We start from the raw sequence: 20527 nt of genomic DNA on the forward strand, positions 1-20527 counted from the left end.
TCTTTGTTGACTGGGGGTGTGGGTAAAATGTTGTCGGTATGGGGGGGGATTGTGGGTAAAGGTGGGTCAGTGGGGTTGTTAGGGGTGGTGAGGGGCTGCAGCTTCTCTCTGGGAGTCTCTACAGTCTATTCTCTGTGCTGCAGCACCCTCTTGATGACAGATAACTCCTTTGCCATCTCCTCCTTTACCTGTCCTAGCTCTCTCCTCATGGTGGCCTTTACCTCCTCAAGCGCTGTGGTAAGGCTCTCTCTCAGCTCCTGGACAGAGTTCTTCAGCTGGGTCCTGCACTGGTTGATCTGGTCCTGTAGAAGCTCTGTGTCTGGGCTGGTGGTGGTGTAGCTGGGGGGCTGCTCCTTCAGCTCAGTAACCCATACTTCTAACAGAGCCAGCCTGTCTCTCAACAGGCTGATGGTAGTGTGGCCTTGGCTCTGGTGGTTGTAGGCAAGCAGGGGGGAGGATAGTCCTGCTGTTGGGGTGCCTGAGGTGAGGGGAGAGGTCGGGGTGCTGTCCTTTTCTTTTTTCCTTTTTTCATTCTGCTATCTTCCTTAGGGTGGGGAAGTCCTGCACAACAGAGCTGAGTGCAGCCTCACTGCCCTGGACCATGATAGTGCCGTTCTGATACATGTTTACCGTCAGAAACCTGTTTTCCTGGTCCTTGTCGCTGTCCTCAAAAATGTGGTTACAGCTGTATGCCAGGCAGTGGTGTGGTCTGTGTAAAATAACAGGTTTGTAACAGTCCCGTTTTGTGAGCAGTCGGCAAACAAAGTTTCTGGGTTCTCCCTCAGAATTCTGTGTTTATAGTTGATTCTTCCCTTCTCTGATTTGATTTCTGCTGGGTATTCTCTCTCTCTCTGTTATATCTCTTTCTCTCTGTTAAATCTCTCTCTCTCTCTCTGTTATATATATCTCTCTCTTATATATCTCTCTTTGTTATATATCTCTCTCTCTCATCTCTCTCTCTCTCTCTCTGTGTTGTATATCTCTCTTTTACATATCTCTCTCTCTCTCTCTCTCTCTCTGTTATCTCTCTCTCTCTCTGTTATATCTCTATCTCTCTGTTATATATATATATATATATCTGTTATCTCTCTCTCTCGCTCTCGCTCTCTGTTATATATCTTTCTCTCTCTCTGTTTTCTCTCTCTCTCTCTGTTATATCTCTCTCTCTCTGTTATCTCTCTCTCTCTCTTTTATATATCTCTCTGTTATATATCTATCTCTCTGTTATATATTTTCTCTCTCTCTGTTATCTCTCTCTCTCTGTTATCTCTCTCTCTCTGTTATATCTCTCTCTCTCTGTTATCTCTCTCTCTCTGTTATCTCTCTCTCTCTCTCTCTCTCTCTCTCTTTTATATATCTCTCTGTTATATATCTATCTCTCTGTTATATATCTTTCTCTCTCTCTGTTATCTCTCTCTCTGTTATATCTCTCTCTCTCTCTGTTATCTCTCTCTCTGTTATATATCTCTCTCTCTGTTATCTCTCTCTCTCTCTCTCTCTGTTATATCTCTCTCTCTCTGTTATCCTCTATGGGCTAGGTGGGACGCTAGCGTGCCACCCGTGGTGCACTCCATCAACAGCAGGTGCATTTCAAGAGCGGCAAATTTGAATCCAAATAAATGTAAAAATTCTAATTTTTCAAACATACAACTATTTTACACCCTTTGAAAGATAAACATCTCCTTAATCTAACCACGTTTTACGATTTCAAAAAGGTTTTACGGCGAAAGCATAAATTTAAAGTATGTTAGGACAGTACATTTACAAGAGTTGTGTGTAATGTTTTGTCAATTCAAAGACAGGGTCACCAAAACCATAAAACCAGCTAAAATGATGCACTAACCTTTTACAATCTCCATCAGATGACACTCCTAGGACATTATGTTAGACAATGCATGCATTTTTAGTTCTATCAAGTTCATATTTATATCCAAAAACAGCGTTTTACTATGGCATTGATGTTGAGGAAATCGTTTCCCTCCAATAACCGGCAGTCAAGTCAGCGTCACAAATTAAATAATTAAAATTAGAAAAAATTGGTAAAATATTATATTGTCATTTAAAGAATTATAGATTTACATCTCTTGAACGCAATCAACTTGCCAGATTTAAAAATAACCTTACTGGGAAATCACACTTTGCAATAATCTGAGCACTGCGCCCAGAAAAATACGCGTTGCGATACAGACTAGACGTCATGTTGGGGAGATCTAAAATCGAAAATACTATGTAAATAATCCATTACCTTTGATTCTCTTCATCAGATGTCACTTCCAGGTATCACAGGTCCATAACGAATGTAGTTTTGTTCAAAAAAGCTCATCATTTATGTCCAAAAATCTCCGTCTTGTTAGCACATGATGTAAGCCAGCCGGACTTCTCGTCATGAACGAGGGGAAAAAATATATTTACGTTCGTTCAAACATGTCAAACGTTGTATAGCATAAATCATTAGGGCCTTTTTTAACCAGAACATGAATAATATTCAAGGTGGACGAATGCATACTCTTTTATAACGTATTGGAACGAGGGTACCCAACATGAACTCGCGCGCCAGGTGTCTAATGGGCCATCATCGTTCCATGGCTCTTGTTCGGTCAGATCTCCCTCCAGAAGACTCAAAACACTTTGTAAAGGCTGGTGACATCTAGTGGAAGCAATAGGAAGTGCCAAAATATTCCTCAGCCCCTGTGTTTTTCAATGGGATAGGTTTAAAGGTAATACAACACATCAGGTATCCACTTCCTGTCAGAAAATGTCTCAGGGTTTTGCTTGCCAAATGAGTTCTGTTATACTCACAGACACCATTCAAACAGTTTTAGAACATTTAGGGTGTTTTCTATCCATATGTAATAAGTATATGCATATTGTAGTTACTGGGTAGGAGTGGTAACCAGATTAAATCGGGTATGTTTTTTTATCCAGCCGTGTCAATACTGCCCCCTAGCCCTAACAGGTTATATATCTATCTATCTCTCTCTCTGTTATCTCTCTCTTTCTCTCTCTCTCTCTGTTATATATATCTCTCTCTCTCGCTCTCTCTGCTATATATCTATCTCTCTCTCTCTCTGTTATCTCTCTCTCTCTGTTATCTCTCTCTCTCTCTCTCTCTGTTATCTCTCTCTCTCTGTTATATATATATATATATATCTCTCTCGCTCTCTCTGTTATATATCTATCTCTCTCTCTCTGTTATCCCTCTCTCTCTGTTATATATCTCTCTCTCTCTGTTATATCTCTCTCTCTCTGTTATATCTCTCTCTCTCTGTTATATATATCTCTCTCTGTTATATATCTCTCTGTTATATATCTATCTCTCTCTGTTATCTCTCTCTCTCTGTTATATCTCTCTCTCTGTTATCTCTCTCTCTCTCTGTTATATATCTCTTTCTGTTATCTCTCTCTCTCTCTGTTATCTCTCTCTCTCTCTGTTATATATATATATCTCTCTCTGTTGTCTCTCTCTCTCTCTGTTATATAGCTATCTCTCTCTGGTATCTCTCTCCCTGTAATATATCTCTCTCTCTCTCTATTATATCTCTCTCTCTCTGTTATATATATAAATCTCTCTCTCTCTCTGTTTTATATATATTTATATATATATCGCTCTCTCTCTGTTATATATTTCTCTCTCTGTCTGTTATATCTCTCTCTCTTTCTCTCTGTGTTATATATATATCTCTCTGTTATATATCTCTTTCTCTGTTATATATATCTCTCTCTGTTATCTCTCTCTCTCTCTGTTATATCTCTCTCTTTCTCTCTCTCTGTTATATATCTCTCTATCTGTTATATCTCTCTCTTTCTCTCTCTCTGTAATATCTCTCTCTCTCTGTTATATATATATCTCTCTCTTATCTCTCTCCGGGGTTTTCTCTCTCTCTCTCTCTCTGTTATCTCTCTCTCCTGATGCATGGTGCTGGTACTGGAGGTATCAGCCTGGGGACACGCACCTCAGGGCTAGTGCGGGGAACGGGAACAGGCCGAGTCGGACTGGGTTGACGCACTGGAAGCCTGGTGCATGGTGCTGGTACTGGACGTGCCAGACTGGGGACACACACCTCAGGGCTAGTGCGGGGAGCGGGAACAGGATGAGTCGGACTGGGCTGATGCACTGGAAGCCTGGTGCGTGGTGCTGGTACTGGACGTGCCAGACTGGGGTTTCGCACTTCCGGGTCCGCACGAAAGACAGGAACTGTAAAACACCGGGCCATGGAGGCGCACAGGCGGTCTTGATCTCACCTCCTGCACAACCCGTCCTGGCTGGATGGAACTAGTAGCCCTGTACGAGCGGGGTGCTAGTACAGGGCGAACTGGGCTGTGCAGGGGCCTGATAGTTGCCGTGCGTAGAGCGGGCGTAGGGTAGCCTGGTCCTAGGAGGCGCACCGGTGACCAGACGCGCTGCGCAGGCATCCTCCTACCAGGCTGGATGCCCACTCTAGCACGGCATCTGCGAGGGGCTGGAATAATTCGCACTGGACTGTGCGTGCGTATGGGTGAGATTGTGCGCACTTCAGCAAAACACGGCGCCCTCCACTCCATACGGTCCTCCATATAAACACGGGGAGCTGGCTTAGGGCTCACCCTTGGCCCAGCCAAACTACCCGTGTGCCCCCCCAAAAACAATTATTGGGGGTGCCTCTCGTGCTTCAACGCCAGTCGTGTTCCTCGGTAGCGTTCCCGGTCTTCGAACGACGAAGAACTCACGAACAACCAAACAGTCTTGTAAGGCTCACACACGCAAAACAAGAGACAATCTCCCACAAACACTAAATCAAACACATACCCATATATAGGAATCTCAATCAGAGGCAACGAGAAAGCACCTGCCTCCAATTGAGAGTCCAACCCCCCATTAACCTAAACATAGAAATACAACTAACTAGACTAAACATAGAAATACATTAACAAGGAACAGTGCCCAAAAACCCCGGGATACCTAAATCAAATACCCTTCTACAAAAAACACCATCCCGAACCACATAAAACAAATACCCTCTGCCACGTCCTGACCAAACTACAATAACAAATAACCCTTATACTGGCCAGGACGTGACACTCTCTCTCTGTTATCTCTCTCTCTCTCTCTCTCTCTCTCTCTCTCTCTCTCTCTCTCTCTCTCTCTCTCTCTCTGTTATATATACCTCTCTCTCTCTGTTATATCTCTCTCTCTGTTATATCTCTCTCTCTGTTATCTCTCTCTCTCTCTCTCCTATCTCTCTCTCCCTCTCTCTGTTATATATATATTTCTCTGTGTTATAGCTCTCTCTCTCTCTCTGTTATATCTCTCTCTCTCTCTCTCTCTCTCTGCAATCTTGCAATCTCTTTCTCTCTCTCTCTCTCTGTTATATATCTCTCTCTCTGTTATATCTCTCTCTATCTCTCTCTCTCTGTTATCTCTCTCTCTCTCTCTCTCTCTCTCTCTCTCTCTCTGTTATATTTCTCTCTCTCTCTGTTATATATATATATATATATATCTGTTATATCTCTCTCTATCTCTCTCTGTTATATATCGCTCTCACTCGCTCTCTGTTATCTCTCTCTCTCTCTCTGTTTTATATATATATATATCTGTTATCTCTCTCTCTCTCTGTTATATATATATCTCTCTGTTATCTCTCCGTCTGTTCTCTCTCTATCTCTCTCTCCCTGTCTGTTTCTCTCTCTCTCTCTCTCTCTCTCTCTGTTATATCTCTCTCTCTCTGTTATCTCTCTCTCTCTGTTATATATATCTCTCCCTTTCTCTGTTACATCTCTCTCTCTGTCACGTTTTCTTAAGGGCAGGTAGAAGGGGCAGAGTCAAGATGCAGGAGACTGAGGTCCGGTAGTGCCGAAGTTTATTTCCACCGTAAACAAGGCAGTCGAAAAAGGCACAGGGTGCGCACAACACCCAAAAAGAGAGAATAGTTCCCAAAACGATAACGCACGGGGCGCAGCCCGGCAATACAATAAGAATAAGTTCCACGCTGAAATCTAAGGCAGCGCTAACTACCATCTGCCCGTAGACATACAAACAATCCCGCACGAATACAGAACACAAAGGACAAACTAAATACCCCCCCACTAATGACAGACAAGGACCAGGTGCGGACCTAGACAGACAAAAACCAAACACAGAAACATAGATCGGTGGCAGCTAGTAGGCCGGCGACGACGACCGCCAAGCTCCGCCCGACCGAGGAGGGGTGCCACCTTCTGTGGATACTGTGACACTCTCTCTCTCTCTCTCTCTCTGTGTTATATATATATATATATCTCTCTTATATATCTATCTCTGTTATATATCTCTCTCTCTGTTATATATCTCTCTCTCTCATTTATTTCTCTCTGTTATATATCTCTCTCACTATTATATATATCTCTCTCTCTATCTCTGTTATATATCGATCTCTCTCGTATATATATAAATATATATATATATCTCTCTGTTATATATCTCTCTTTCTCGCTGTATGTTATCTTTCTCTCTCTCTGTAATATATATATATATATATATCTCACTGTTATATATCTCTCTCTGTTATCTCTCTCTCTCTGTTATATCTCTTTCTCTCTCTCTCCCTCTCTCTCTCTGTTATATATATCTCTCTCTCTCTTTTATTTATCTCTCTCTCTGTTATATATCTCTCTCTCTCTGTCATCTCTCTCTCTGTTATCTCTCTCTGTTATATCTCTGTTATATATATATATCTCTCTCTCTCTGTTATCTCCCTCTCTCTGTTATATCTCTCTCTCTCTCTCTGTTATATCACTCTCTCTCTCTCTCTGTTATATATCTCTATTCTATCTCTCTCTGTTATATAGCTCTCTCTATTTATATTATCTCTCTCTCTCTCTCTGTTATATCTCTCTCTCTTATATATCTATCTCTGTTATATATACTTCTAAAAAAAAACACTAAAATAACACAGCCTAGATCTGAATGAATGAAATAATCTTATTAAATACTTTTTTCTTTACATAGTTGAATGTGCTGACAACAAAATCACACAAAAATAATCAATGGAAATCCAATTTATCAACCCATGGAGGTCTGGATTTGGAGTCACACTCAAAATTAAAGTGTAAAACCACACTACAGGCTGATCCAACTTTGATGTAATGTCCTTAAAACAAGTCAAAATGAGGCTCAGTAGTGTGTGTGGCCTCCACGTGCGTGTATGACATCCCTACAACGCCTGGGCATGCTCCTGATGAGGTGGCGGATGGTCTCCTGAGGGATCTCCTCCCAGACCTGGACTAAAGCATCCGCCAACTCCTGGACAGTCTGTGGTGCAACGTGGCGTTGGTGGATGGAGCGAGACATGATGTCCCAGATGTGCTCAATTGGATTCAGGTCTGGGGAACGGGCGGGCCAGTCCATAGCATCAATGCCTTCCTCTTGCAGGAACTGCTGACACACTCCAGCCACATGAGGTCGAGCATTGTCTTGCATTAGGAGGAACCCAGGGCCAACCGCACAAGCATATGGTCTCACAAGGGGTCTGAGGATCTCATCTCGGTACCTAATGGCATTCAGGCTACCTCTGGCGAGCACATGGAGGGCTGTGCGGCCCCCCAAAGAAATGCCACCCCACACCATGACTGACCCACCGCCAAACCGGTCATGCTGGAGGATGTTGCAGGCAGCAGAACGTTCTCCATGGCGTCTCCAGACTCTGTCACGTCTGTCAAATGTGCTCAGTCTGAACCTGCTTCATCTGTGAAGAGCACAGGGGGCCAGTGGCGAATTTGCCAATCTTGGTGTTCTCTGGCAAATGCCAAACATCCTGCACGGTGTTGGGCTATAAGCACAACCCCCACCTGTGGACGTCGGGCCCTCATACCACCCTCATGGAGTCTTTTTCTGACCATTTGAGCAGACACATGCATATTTGTGGCCTGCTGGAGGTCATTTTCCAGGGCTCTGGCAGTGCTCCTCCTGCTCCTCCTTGCACAAAGGCGGAGGTAGCGGTCCTGCTGCTGGGTTGTTGCCCTCCTACGGCCTCCTCCAGGTCTCCTGATGTACTGGCCTGTCTCCTGGTAGCGCCTCCATGCTCTGGACTCTACACTGACAGACACAGCAAACCTTCTTGCCACAGCTCGCATTGATGTGCCATCCTGGATGAGCTGCACTACCTGAGCCACTTGTGTGGGTTGTAGACTCCGTCTCATGCTACCACTAGAGTGAAAGCACCGCCAGCATTCAAAAGTGACCAAAACATCAGCCAGGAAGCATAGGAACTGAGAAGTGGTCTGTGGTTTCCACCTGCAGAACCACTGCTTTATTGGGGGTGTCTTGCTTATTGCCTATAATATCCACCTGTTGTCTGTTCCATTTGCACAACAGCATGTGACATTTATTGTCAATCAGTGTTGCTTCCTTAGTGGACATTTTGATTTCACAGAAGTGTGATTGACTTGGAGTTACATTGTGTTGTTTAAGTGTTCCCTTTATTTCTTTGAGCAGTGTATATATCTCTCTCTCTGTTATATCGCTCTCTCTCTCTGTCATATCTCTCTCTCTCTGTTATTTCTCCCTCTTTCTCTCTCTCTGTTATATATCTCTCTCTCTCTGTTATCTCTCTCTTTGTTATCGCTCTCTGTGTTATATAACTCTCTCTCTCTGTTATCTCTCTGTCTCTGTTATATCTCTCTCTCTGTTATCTCTCTCTCTGTGTATTATATATATATATATATATATATATATCTGTTATCTCTCTCTCTCTGTTATCTCGCTCTCTCTCTCTCTCTCTCTCTCTCTCTCTGTTATATATATATATATATATATATATATATATATCTCTGTTATCTCTCTCTCTCTGTTATATCTCTCTATCTCTGTTGTCTCTCTCTCTCTCTCTGTTATATAACTCTCTCTCTGTTATCTCTCTCTCTCTGTTAAATATCTCTCTCTCTCTGTTATATCTCTCTCTCTCTGTTATTTCTCTCTCTCTGTGTTTTATATATATATATATCTGTTATCTCTCTCTCTCTCTCTGTTCTCTCTCTCTCTCTCTGTTATCTCTCTCTCTCTGTTATATATATCTCTCTCTCTGTTATCTCTCTCTCTCTGTTATATCTCTCTCTCTGTTATTGCTCTCTCTCTCTTTATATATCTCTCTCTCTGTGTTATCTCTCTCTCTCTGTTATATCTTTCTCTCTCTCTGTTATATCTCTCTCTCTCTCTCTGTTATATATATATATATATATATCTGCTATATCTCTCTCTCTCTCTCTCTGTTATCTCTCTCTCTCTCTCCATCTGTTTTCTCTCTCTCTCTCTCTCTCTCTCTCTGTTATATCTCTCTCTCTGTTATATCTCTCTCTCCCTCTGTTATATCTCTCTCTCTCTCTCTGTTATATATATATATCTCTGCTATATCTCTCTCTCTCTCTGTTATATATATCTCTCTCTCGCTCTCTGTTATATATATATATATCTCTGTCATATCTCTCTCTCTCTCTCTCTGTTATCTCTCTCTCCATCTGTTTTCTCTCTCTCTCTCTCTGTTATATCTCTCTCTCTCTTTCTCTCTGTTATCTTTCTCTCTCTCTGTTATCTCTCTCTCTCTGTTATCTCTCTCTCTCTCTGATATATATCTCTCTCTCTCTGAAATATATCTCTCTCTCTGTTATCTCTCTCTCTCTCTCTCTCTCTCTGTTATCTCTCTCTCTCTTATATACTCTTATCTCTCTCTCTCTCTCTCTGTTATATCTCTCTCTCTGTTATCTCTCTCTCTGTTATCTCTCTCTCTTTCTCTCTGTTATCTCTCTCTCTCTGTTATCTCTCTCTCTCTCTCTGTTATATATCTCTCTCTCTCTGATATCTCTCTCTCTCTCGCTCTCTCTCTGATATATCTCTCTCTCTCTGTTATCTATCTCTCTCTCTCTCTCTGTTATCTCTCTCTCTCTTATATACTCTTATCTCTCTCTCTCTCTGTTATATCTCTCTCTCTGTTATCTCTCTCTCTCTCTCTCTCTCTCTGTTATATATATATCTCTGTCTGTTATCTCTCTCTCTGTTATAACTCTCTCTCTACCTCTGTTATGTCTCTCTCTCTCTCTCTCTGTTATCGCTCTCTCTCTCTCTCTGTTATACAACTCTCTGTCTGCTCTCTCTCTCTCTGTTATATATATATCTCTCTGTTATCTCTCTCTCTCTGTTATCTCTCTCTATCTTTCTCTCTGTTTTCTCTCTCTCTCTGTGTTACCTCTCTCTCTCTCTCTCTCTGTTATCTCTCTCTCTCTCTCTGTCTGCTCTCTCTCTCTCTCTCTGTTATATCTCTCTCTCTCTCTCTCTGTTATATGTCTCTCTCTCTCTCTGTTATATATCTCTAGCTTTCTGTTATCTCTCTCTCTCTCTCTCTGTTATATCTCTCTCTCTCTCTCGCTCTCTCTCTGTGTTATCCTCTATGGGCTAGGTGGGACGCTTGCGTAACAGCCACTTGCAGCCTGTGGCGCGATTTTCAAAACCTTAAAAGTCCTATTACTTCAATTTCTCAAACATATGACTATTTTACAGCCATTTAAAGACAAGACTCTCGTTAATCTAACCACACTGTCCGATTTCAAAAAGGCTTTACAACGAAAGCAAAACATTAGATTATGTCAGTACCAAGCCAGAAATAATCAGACACCCATTTTTCAAGCCAGCATATAATGTCACCAAAACCCAGAAGACAGCTAAATGCAGCACTCACCTTTGATGATCTTCATCAGATGACAACCCTAGGACATTATGTTATACAATACATGCATGTTTTGTTCAATCAAGTTCATATTTATATCAAAAACAGCTTTTTACATTAGCATGTGACGTTCAGAACTAGCATACCCCCGCAAACTTCCGGGAATTCGCTAACATTTTACTAAATTACTCACGATAAACGTTCACAAAAAGCATAACAATTATTTTAAGAATTATAGATACAGACCTCCTCTATGCACTCGATATGTCCGATTTTAAAATAGCTTTTTGGTGAAAGCACATTTTGCAATATTCTAAGTACATAGCCCAGGCATCACGGGCTCGCTATTTAGACACCCGGCAAGTTTAGCACTCACCATAATCATATTTACTATTATAAAAGTTTGATTACCTTTTGTTGTCTTCGTCAGAATGCACACCCAGGACTGCTACTTCAATAACAAATGTTGGTTTGGTCCAAAATAATCCATCGTTATATCCGAATAGCGGCGTTTTGTTCGTGCATTCCAGACACTATCCGAAATGGTAAAGAAGTGTCGCGCGCATGGCGCAATTCGTGACAATAAAATTCTAAATATTCCATTACCGTACTTGAAGCATGTCAACCGCTGTTTAAAATAAATTTTTACGCCATTTTTCTCGTAGAAAAGCGATAATATTCCGACAGGGAATCTCCTTTTCGGCAAACAGAGGAAAAAATCACAAAAGCGGGGCGGTCGGGTCACGCGCATAAGCCCAGAGTCCCTTGATCGGCCACTTGAGAAAGGCGATAATGTGTTTCAGCCTGGGGCTGGAATGACGACATTCTGTTTTTTCCCGGGCTCTGAGCGCCTATGGAAGACGTGGGAAGTGTCACGTTAGAGCAGAGATCCTTAGTAAAAGATAGAGATGGAAAAGAAGTTCAAGAAATGGTCAGACAGGCCACTTCCTGTAAAGGAATCTCTCAGGTTTTGACCTGCCATTTGAGTTCTGTTATACTCACAGACACCATTCAAACAGTTTTAGAAAATTTAGGGTGTTTTCTATCCATATGTAATAAGTATATGCATATTCTAGTTACTGGGTAGGAGTGGTAACCAGATTAAATCGGGTATGTTTTTTATCCAGCCGTGTCAATACTGCCCCCTAGCCCTAACAGGTTAACTCTCTCTCTGTGTTATATATCTTTCTCTCTCTCTCTGTTATATATATCTCTCTCTCCCTCTCTCTGTTATCTCTCTCTCTTTCTCTCTGTTATATATATCTCTCTCTCTGTTATATCGCTCTCTCACTCTGTTATATCTCACTCTCTCTCTCTGTTATATAACTCTCTCTGTTATCTCTCTCTCTATTATATCTCTCTCTCTGTTATCTCTCTCTCTCTGTTATCTATCTCTCTCTCTCTCTGTTATATACTTCTCTCTGTTATATATATCTCTCTCTCTGTTATCTCTCTCTCTATCTCTGTCTCTGTTATATCTCTCTCTCTCTCTCTCTGTTATATATATATCTCTCTCTGTTATCGCTCTCTCTCTCTCTTTATATATCTCTCTCTCTCTGTTATATCTCTCTCTCTCTGTTATATATATCTCTCTCTCTGTTATATATATCTCTCTCTCTCTCTCTGTTATATATATATATATATATCTCTGCTATATATATCTCTTTCTCTCTGTTATATATCTCTCTCTCTCGCTCTCTGTTATATATATATATATATATCTGTCATATCTCTCTCTCTGTTATCTCTCTCTCTCTCTCTCTCCATCTGTTATCTCTCTCTCTGTCTGCTCTCTCTCTCTCTCTGTTATATATCTCTCTCTCTGTTATCTCTCTCTCTGTTCTCTCTCTATCTTTCTCTCTGTTTTCTCTCTCTCTCTCTGTTACCTCTCTCTCTCTCTCTCTCTCTGTTATCTCTCTCTCTCTCTTATCTCTCTCTCTCTCTCTCTCTCTCTCTCTCTCTCTCTGTCTGCTCTCTCTCTCTCTGTTATATATCTCTCTCTCTGTTATATGTCTATCTCTCTCTGTTATATATCTCTATCTCTCTGTTATCTCTCTCTCTCTCCCTCTCTCTCTCTCTGTTATCTCTCTCTCTCTCTCTGTGATATCTCTGTCTCTCTCTGTTATATATCTTTCTCTCTCTCTCTGTTATATATCTCTTTCTCTCCCTCTCTCTGTTATCTCTCTCTCTCTCTGTTATATATATCTCTCTCTGTTATATCTCACTCTCTCTCTGTTATATAACTCTCTCTGTTATCTCTCTCTCTCTCTATTATATCTCTCTCTCTGTTATCTCTCTCTCTCTGTTATCTATCTCTCTCTCTCTCTGTTATATACCTCTCTCTGTTATATATATCTCTCTCTCTGTTATATCTCTCTCTCTCTCTGTTATATATATCTCTCTCTCTGTTATCGCTCTCTCTCTCTCTCTTTATAGATCTCTCTCTCTGTTATATATATATATATATCTCTCTGCTATATATATCTCTCTCTCTGTTATATATCTCTCTCTCTCGCTCTCTGTTATATATACATATATATATATATATATATATATATATATATATATATCTGTCATATCTCTCTCTTTGTTATCTCTCTCTCTCTCTCTCCATCTGTTCTCTCTCTCTCTGTCTGCTCTCTCTCTCTGTTATATATCTCTCTCTCTGTTATCTCTCTCTCTGTTATCTCTCTCTATCTTTCTCTCTGTTTTTTCTCTCTCTCTCTGTTACCTCTCTCTCTCTCTCTGTTATCTCTCTCTCTCTCTTATATCTCTCTCTCTCTCTCTCTCTCTGTTATATATCTCTCTCTCTCTGTTATATGTCTCTCTCTCTGTTATATATCTCTATCTCTCTGTTATCTCTCTCTCTCTGTGTTATATCTCTCTCTCTCTCTGTGTTATCTCTCTCTCTCTCTGTTATATATCTTTCTCTCTCTCTGTTATATATATCTCTCTCTCCCTCTCTCTGTTATCTCTCTGTTATATATCTCTCTCTCTGTTATATCTCACTCTCTCTCTGTTATATAACTCTCTCTGTTATCTCTCTCTCTCTATTATATCTCTCTCTCTGTTATCTCTCTCTCTCTGTTATCTATCTCTCTCTCTCTGTGTTATATACCTCTCTCTGTTATATATATCTCTCTCTCTGTTATATCTCTCTCTCTCTCTGTTATATATATCTCTCTCTCTGTTATCGCTTTCTCTCTCTCTCTCTTTATATATCTCTCTCTCTGTTATATCTCTCTCTCTCTCTGTTATATATCTCTCTCTCTGTTATATATATATATATATCTCTCTCTGTTATATATATATATATCTCTGCATATATATATATATATATATATATATATATATCTCTCTCTCTGTTATATATCTCTCTCGCTCTCTGTTATATATATATATATCTCTCTCTGTCATATCTCTCTCTCTGTTATCTCTCTATCTCTTTCTCTATCTGTTCTCTCTCTCTCTGTCTGCTCTCTCTCTCTGTTATATCTCTCTCTCTCTCTGTTATCTCTCTCTCTCTCTCTCTCTCTATTATCAATCTCTCTCTCTTTCTCTCTGTTATCTCTCTCTGTTATCTCTCTCTCTTTCTCTGTTATCTCTCTCTCTATCTCTGTTATAGCTCTCTCTCTCTGTTATATATCTCTCTCTCTGTTATCTCTCTCTCTCTCGCTCTCTCTGTTATCTCTCTCTCTTATATATCTGTCTCTCTCTCTCTCTGTCTGATCTCTCTCTCTGTTTTATATCTCTCTCTCTGTTATCTCTCTCTCTCTCTGTTATCTCTCTCTCTCTCTCTGTGTGTTATCTCTCTCTCTGTTATATCTCTCTCTCTCTCTGCTGAATGTATCTCTCTCTCTGTTATATTGCTCTCTCTCTCTCTGTTATATCTCACTCTCTCTCTCTGTTATATAACTCTCTCTCTGTTATCTCTCTCTCTCTGTTATATCTCTCTCTCTGTTATCTCTCTCTCTCTCACTGTTTTCTATCTCTCTCTCTCTGTTATATACCTCTCTCTCTGTTATATATATCTCTCTCTCTGTTATCTCTCTCTCTATCTCTCTCTATCTCTCTCTCTCTGTTATATCTCTCTCTCTCTGTTATATCTCTCTCTCTCTGTTATCGCTCTCTCTCTCTATGTTATCTCTCTCTCTCTCTCTCTCTCTCTCTGTTATATATCTCTCTCTCTCTGTTATATCTCTCTCTCTCTCGCTCTCTGTTATATATAGATCTCTCTCTCTGTCATATCTCGCTCTCTCTGTTATCTCTCTCTCTCTCTCCATCTGTTCTCTCTCTCTCTCTCTGTCTGCTCTCTCTCTCTCTGTTATCTCTCTCTCTCTCTGTTATCACTCTCTCTCTCTCTGTTATCAAACTCTCTCTCTTTCTCTCTGTTATCTCTCTCTCTGCTATCTCTCTCTCTCTGTTATATCTCTCTATCTCTCTCTCTCTCTCTCTGTTATCTCTCTCTCTCTCTCTGATATATATCTCCCTCTCTGTTATCTCTCTCTCTCTCTCTCTCTCTGTTATCTCTCTCTCTCTTATATCTCTCTCTCTCTCTCTGTCTGCTCTCTCTCTGTTATTTACCTCTCTCTCTCTGTTATATGTCTCTCTCTCTCTGTTATATATCTCTATCTCTCTGTTATCTCTCTCTCTCTCTCTCTCTGTTATCTCTCTCTTTCTCTCTCTCTGTTATCTCTTTCTCTCTCTCTCTCTCTGTTATATCTCTCTCTCTGCTATATATCTCTCTCTCTGTTATATATCTCTCTCTCTCCCTCTCTCTGTTATCTCTCTCTCTCTCTCTCTGTTATATATCTCTCTCTCTGTTATATCACTCTCTCTCTCTCTTATATCTCTCTCTCTGTTACATATCTCTCTCGCTCTCTCTGTTATATATCTCTATCTTTGTTATATCTCTCTCTCTCTCTCTCTGTTATCTATCTATCTCTGTTATATCTCTCTCTCTCTGTTATATATCTCTCTCTCTCTCTGTTATATATCTCTCTCTGTTATATATTCTCTCTCTCTCTCTCTCTGTTATCTCTCTCTCTCTCTCTGTTATCTCTCCCTCTGTTATATATCTCTCTCTCTCTGTTATATCTCTCTCTCTGTTATATATATATCTCTCTCTGTTATCTCTCTCTCTCTCTCTCTGTTATCTCTCTCTCTCTCTGTTATCTCTCTCTGTTATATATATATATATATATATATCTGTTATCTCTCTCTCTGTTATATATCTCTCTGTTATCTCTCTCTCTCTCTGTTATATATATATATATATATATATATATATATATCTGTTATCTCTCTCTCTCTCTGTTATATATACTGCTCAAAAAAATAAAGGGAACACTTAAACAACACAATGTAACTCCAAGTCAATCACACTTCTGTGAAATCAAACTGTCCACTTAGGAAGCAACACTGATTAACAATACATTTCACATGCTGTTGTGCAAATGGAATAGACAACAGGTGGAAATGATAGGCAATTAGCAAGACACCCCCAATAAAGGAGTGGTTCTGCAGGTGGTAACCACAGACCACTTCTCAGTTCCTATGCTTCCTGGCTGATGTTTTGGTCACTTTTGAATGCTGGCGGTGCTTTCACTCTAGTGGTAGCATGAGACGGAGTCTACAACCCACACAAGTGGCTCAGGTAGTGCAGCTCATCCAGGATGGCACATCAATGCGAGCTGTGGCAAGAAGGTTTGCTGTGTCTGTCAGCGTAGTGTCCAGAGCATGGAGGCGCTACCAGGAGACAGGCCAGTACATCAGGAGACGTGGAGGAGGCCGTAGGAGGGCAACAACCCAGCAGCAGGACCGCTACCTCCACCTTTGTGCAAGGAGTAGCAGGAGGAGCACTGCCAGAGCCCTGCAAAATGACCTCCAGCAGGCCACAAATGTGCATGTGTCTGCTCAAACGGTCAGAAACAGACTCCATGATGGTGGTATGCGGGCCCGACGTCCACAGGTGGGGGTTGTGCTTACAGCCCAACACCGTGCAGGACGTTTGGCATTTGCCAGAGAACACCAAGAATGGCAAATTCGCCACTGGTGCCCTGTGCTCTTCACAGATGAAAGCAGGTTCACACTGAGCACATGTGACAGACATGACAGTCTGGAGACGCAGTGGAGAACGTTCTGCTGCCTGCAACATCCTCCAGCATGACCGGTTTGGCGGTGGGTCAGTCATTGTGTGGGGTGGCATTTCTTTGAGGGGCCGCACATCCCTCCATGTGCTCGCCAGAGGTAGCCTGACTGCCATTAGGTACCGAGATGAGATCCCCAGACCCCTTGTGAGACCATATGCTGGTGCGGTTGGCCCTGGGTTCCTCCTAATGCAAGACAATGCTAGACCTCATGTGGCTGGAGTGTGTCAGCAGTTCCTGCAAGAGGAAGGCATTGATGCTATGGACTGGCCCACCTGTTCCCCAGACCTGAATCCAATTGAGCACATCCTGGACATCATGTCTCACTCCATCCACCAACGCCACGTTGCACCACAGACTGTCCAGGAGTTGGCGGATGCTTTAGTCCAGGTCTGGGAGGAGATCCCTCAGGAGACCATCCGCCACCTCATCAGGAGCATGCCCAGGCATTGTAGGGAGGTCATACAGGCACGTGGAGGCCACACACACTACTGAGCCTCATTTTGACTTGTTTTAAGAACATTACATCAAAGTTGGATCAGCCTGTAGTGTGGTTTTCCACTTTAATTTTGAGTGTGACTCCAAATCCAGACCTCCATGGGTTGATAAATTGGATTTCCATTGATTATTATTGTGTGATTTTGTTGTCAGCACATTCAACTATGTAAAGAAAAAAGTATTTAATAAGATTATTTCATTCATTCAGATCTAGGATGTGTTATCTCTCTCTCTGTTATATATATATATATATCTCTGTTATCTCGCTCTCTCTCTCTCTCTCTCTCTGTTATATATATATATATATCTCTGTTATCTCTCTCTCTCTCTCTGTTATATATATCTCTCTCCGTCTGCTCTCTCTCTCTCTCTCTTTCTCGCTCTCTCTCTCTCCTTACAAGATGTTGATTCTCCAAAGTGGTTCATTAGTATGCCCAGGAGAAGTGCTAGTAAACCATCGCTGACAGATGTAGGAGTCAGCTAGCTCTTAAGTCCACCCACAGAGGGGTCGAAGGGGGATCGAAACACCTCCGAGACATAGCACTCCCTTCGTTTTGGCAGGGCAGTAAATCGTCATTTCAGAAACTAGACTTAACATACAATTCCCAGGTGGCTTTTAACATGACATCTGTGGAATTCATGTAATTTGTTTGTCTTTGAAGCATTAAAAGTTAACAAATGATGAATCGTATACTGTAGCTCTCAATTGTTATCGCTCTTTGTGATTTGCATTCAATGATTTGACATTCAATAATGTCAAATCATTGTGTGAAAGGGTTTGTGTAGTTAAACAATCAGAATATATGTTGTCAAAAAGCTGCTAAAACACATGAACACTTTACTTTTCTCATCTCTTAGATAAATAGTATTGCTGTGTTGTTGTGCATACTGTATGGCTGTATTTAATGCAAGTCAGCCAGCGGTGGGGTTGTTTTTCTTCATTTCATGTGACAGGGCTATGTGGCACCCCTGACCCAGATAACATGTATCTGTCCAAGGTTTATGTGTCAATAAAAACAGCTCATCTCAACATGTCCACCGTGAACTTATTAAACACTAGGGAGATCTTAACCAATGCAGTTATAGCTATAATAAGACCCCATTAGAAAAGGGCACCACTGTCATTTGACACATGAAGCTCACTGGTGGCAAGGTTGTCACTTTCACAATCATAAAATAGACAATTGCCTTAAACATGTTAATATTAACTCCTAAGCCAACGTATGGAATTGTTTTACAATGGTCATACCAAGGGTAATTTTTCTATTTGATTTAGAATTTTAGGACCAAAATAAACTTTTCAACAATTATTTGATAAAATATTGAATTTGGCCTTTACTACCAGAGCGCATAGAAATGTGTTGAATGACACATTCATAAATGGCAAAAAAAGACTGTCATATCTGTCATATATCTAAGAGAGATAAGAAAGCTCAGGAAATATTGTAATTTTTTTACACATATTTAACCCCTTATTTCTGTTGGCACAAAACTACCTCAATACCTCCATTAATTGTATGGGTTACCTTCAGATGAGTCCTGTAATAATTGTGGAAAGCAAAACTGGGAACACCATCGTGTTCGTGAGAGTCTCCCCTTCCCACAGTATGTAAGCCAAACCGTTCGGACGCTACAGACGTTTTCGTGAGAAGACCTACATTAGACTGGAGCTTTTGGCCAAAACTAAATGCATTACTAATGCTTCACCGACAATACTAATGGAATGTGGACAGTCAATCTTGTATATCTGCCATTTATGTTAGTCAACTGAACAAAAGCCTGGCCCTCTTTAGCAACTCCAACATTTTGATTGGCACCTGTATGAACATGGCCACAGCACCAATGTAACCATCATTGTTTTGATCTACACATTAGACCATTGAACTAAAGCCTTGGTGTTAGGTCTGGGAACTGACATGTGTCTTCAGATCAAAGGCATTCATCAGGTTCACTGACCTATCTCCACCACACCTACAATGACCTTGCAAATTATGATTGCCTTGCTAGCCACTTTGATGAAATCAATGTGAGAAAGATAGCAAATTATATTTTAATTGCATGTAAAAGTTGAGATTTACATTTATTATTGTGCTTCTGTTCACACATACAGTTGAAGTTTACATACACCTTAGCCAAATACATTTAAACTCAGTTTTTCACAATTCCTGACATTTAGGATCACCACTTTATTTTAAGAATGTGAAATGTCAGAATAATAGTAGAGAGAATGATTTATTTGAGCTTATTTTTTTATTTTTGTCCCATTTGCGACCAAGATTGAACTTCCTGACTGATGTCTAGAGATGTTGCTTCAACATATCCACATAATTTTCATTCCTCATGATGCCATCTATTTTGTGAAGTGCACCAGACCCTCCTGCAGCAAAGCACCCCCACAAAATGATGCTGCCACCCCCGTGCTTCACGGTTGGGATGGTGTTCTTCGGCTTACAAGCCTCCCCCTTTTTCCTCCAAACATAACGGTGGTCATTATGGCCAAACAATTCTATTTTTGTTTCATCAGACCAGAGGACATTTCTCCAAAAAGTACAATATTTGTCCCCATGTGCAATTGCAAACTATAGTCTGGCTTTTTTTATGGCAGTTTTAGAGCAGTGGCTTCTTCCTTGCTGAGTGGCCTTTCAGATTATGTCGATATAGGACTAGTTTTACTGTGGATATACATACTTTTGTACCTGTTTCCTCCAGCATCGTCACAAGGTCCTTTGCTGTTGTTCTGGGATTGATTTGCACTTTTCGCACCAAAGTACGTTCATCTCTAGGAGACAGAATGCGTCTCCTTCCTGAGCGGTATGATGGCTGCGTGGTCCCATGGTGTCACGTCCTGACCAGTATAGAGGATATTTGGTTATTGTAGTTGGGTCAGGACGTGGCAGAGGGGAGTTGATGTATGTGTATGGGGTTTGTCACTGGTCTATGTCTGTGGTTCTATGTATAGTTAATTGGGGTTGGACTCCCAATTGAAGGCAGGTGTGTTGAGTTGCCTTTGATTGGGAGTCCTATATAGTAGGGTGTGTTTGTCTTTGTGTTTTGTGGGTAGTTGTTTTTGCACTGCGTTTAGTATAGCCTGCAAGACTGTTGAACTGTCGTGTTTCTTGTTTTTGTATAGTGTTCACATTCTTGATTTATTAAATTCAAAGATGAACACGAACTCCTCTGCATATTGGTCTACTTTCTCAGACGAGGACT

The 20527-nt window shown here is 41.0% G+C and overlaps 1 protein-coding gene across 1 annotated transcript in view; it reads left to right on the forward strand.

Annotated features, from left to right (window-relative positions):
• LOC106611587 (leucine-rich repeat and immunoglobulin-like domain-containing nogo receptor-interacting protein 2) overlaps positions 1–20527 on the forward strand; it is a 467988-nt gene that overhangs the window by 319873 nt on the left and 127588 nt on the right. The window lies entirely within an intron of this gene.

This window comes from Salmo salar, chromosome ssa09, assembly GCF_905237065.1.
Source record: "Salmo salar chromosome ssa09, Ssal_v3.1, whole genome shotgun sequence".
NCBI classification, from domain to species: Eukaryota; Metazoa; Chordata; class Actinopteri; order Salmoniformes; family Salmonidae; genus Salmo; species Salmo salar.